The sequence below is a fragment of the Hyalella azteca genome, unplaced genomic scaffold (genome assembly GCF_000764305.2).
Source record: "Hyalella azteca isolate HAZT.00-mixed unplaced genomic scaffold, Hazt_2.0.2 contig16209, whole genome shotgun sequence".
In the NCBI taxonomy this organism is placed as follows: domain Eukaryota; kingdom Metazoa; phylum Arthropoda; class Malacostraca; order Amphipoda; family Hyalellidae; genus Hyalella; species Hyalella azteca.
The window spans coordinates 205407-208063 of NW_025946036.1; positions in this window are offsets into that span (position 1 = coordinate 205407).

The following is a 2657-nucleotide window of genomic DNA, read 5'->3' on the forward strand; positions in this document are numbered from 1 at the left end:
TTCCGCAATAATAATTCATCTGCAGGAATTGTGCAAAGTAATTTAGAACAAATTATATTGGGTAACTAAAAATAAGAATTATAATTATATTAGTATAAATATATTAATAAAACGGCATTGAAGTATATTAATAGGATAATTGTCAGAAAATAAGTATAAGGAAGTAAAGACAAATAAAAAGACAAATTTTCCTGAACAATAAAGGATGAAAAAATAACGAAATTTAACGATGTAAAAAAAATTGCTGTACCCTACTTCCTCCTAGTCAATGAAATTATTTTAAAAGTATAAATTAAAATAAGGAAATAATAACAGTCGTTGATTAACTTATAAAATTTTATATATAGTTTTTCATTTCTATTTTTATTTATTTATTTTTTTGCATGGCTTTGATCCCAATTGTGATCTTAAATTCATATACATATATACACAAGAAGTGATCTATCGCGGAGTCAAACATATGATCAACTTAATCAAGAATCACTCTGCATGCAGTTGAAAGCATTAATTGTTATTTTAGTGAGTATATCAGCAGTACAGGTACAGCTCTCAAGATAAACCAATGTCATCAAACATTAGTACTATTACGGTCGTACGAGGGAAAACGAAAGTCAGAATTAGCTTTTGTAGAGTTTTCAAATTAACTTATTCACAACTAATTATGAAAGTGTTTAAATTTAGTATTGGACTATAGAAATTGACGTACAGGATTTTTAGATTAGCTAATCATAATTAATAAGTCAGAGATTTTTCGCTCTAGCAAAGGAACATAAAAATCTTGAGAGACTTAATTACACGTTTTTTAGTATCACAAGCCCAATAGTATAGTTTAGCATCACAAGCACTATGTTAGCTCAAGCGTCTCTATATCGTTCTTAAGTAACATATAATATTTATAATTTCAAAACCAATTGTCATCCACGTACACGAATATTTGCACAGTGCCACACGCCTGTCCCTTCACTGGCTTGGTAATCACGGCGAATTAGAGAGCACTCGTCGTAAATCAACTCTTGAAACAGAAACGGAGTCTCACAATGCCATGGCGGGTTATATCTCAATAGATAGTTTAAGTCTAGAGTCCTAATTCGCGATGATTAAGCTTCATGAGGAGTGTAAGTCACAATTAGGGGAGCTGAGAAGAGCTCGTGTAGTTAGTCTGTCGCCCGGGGCCAGCGGATTGATCGGCCAACAGCACGCGATTGTTTGCTAGCTAAGCAGCGGTACGGTCTCGCTTTACTTTCCGGCGGCTCTTCAGAGCCTATAAGCTTACAAGTCTCTGGCTTTAAAATTCTCGACTTCTTTGCTTTTAACTGACGGTATTGATACAGAAATCCTGGGGTAGGAAATCAAAGTCTGCGCCAAGTTGACGTCTAGCGATATCTTCATTTAACTGCTAGAAGCGAGATGTTCGAGCTGTCGGCAAAACTTTGATGTGTTCGAGACGTTGTAGCGACGCCCGTGCGAGGGGCAGAGGAGCCCATTGGCAGACCCAGGGCACAATAGAGGAGCGGTGAAGGAGGAGCGTCAGTGACCCGCCCTCTGCGGCGACCCTCGGGCCACACAATCTCGGGCAACTGATTTTTTTAATATTCTCTTAGTAATTGAATAAGTTAAACGTTGTAAATATGTTGTCAATTTGTACATGTTATGTGAACTCCACAATGACGTCATGCTTAGAGAATCGCTAGCGTTATGGACGTATATATTGTATTAATTGTGAGATAATTCAATATGCAATCATAAGTTATCTAAGATTAAATTGATCGTGTTCGCTGATGTAACCCATAGATAACAAAATAGATCTTGTTATTTGAGCAGCGAGTTATAACTAACGCAAGCAGCTTGAGATGACAACCAAAATTGTTGATTAGTTAGAATGGGTTCTGTATGGCTTCGTTTAACTGATATTTTTTGGTTAATAAAACTGTATCATAAATAATGCGAATCTCAACATATTAATCTCATCGGCCACTTATATTATACAGTTTTAGTGAAGCTCACCGCAGTGCTTCGTTTCATAAGAAATGCAAAGTTTGCTCTCTTTGCATTCGGCTGAACTGCCTTTGAAATTAAAGAGCAACGAGAATCGTTGTTCCAGCTTCCAACAACGGCAGCAAACGAGGCCGAGGTTTTTCTGCCATAGATACGCAACTATGGGACAAACTAGCCGTACAACTAATTCAAAGAAGGTGTGACTAATTACGGAGAACGTTTATCGACATGACAATGAAGGAAATTTGTACAGAGCTCCGCGGTATTGTTTGAGAGCTCACTCGATAATCACCGTAGACGTTGGAACCATTGAACGACCGCTGTTCAGCCTCCGATCACGAAGCTTTTGGCTGTCCATTGAAGGCATAGCCTTCGCTTCTTGTTAACTGCACCGCAGCAACTCTAAAAACTAATCTCAAGTGGAATGCTCACTCAACACAAAGCTTCTGTCGCTAAACTGCAGCCCGCCCGTACAGACGTCATGCCTACAACCAACCAAACGTTCACTATTTTCGGCAAAACTTGTGAATAGGGAAATGCACATACATTTAGAAAGTATTCATTGAAGTCTAGAAAAGTATGGAAAACCTACAACTGTCTTTTTGAATAAAATGTGAATACTTGAAGCTGAAGGAAAATATTTCATCTTTTTAAAATCGTTT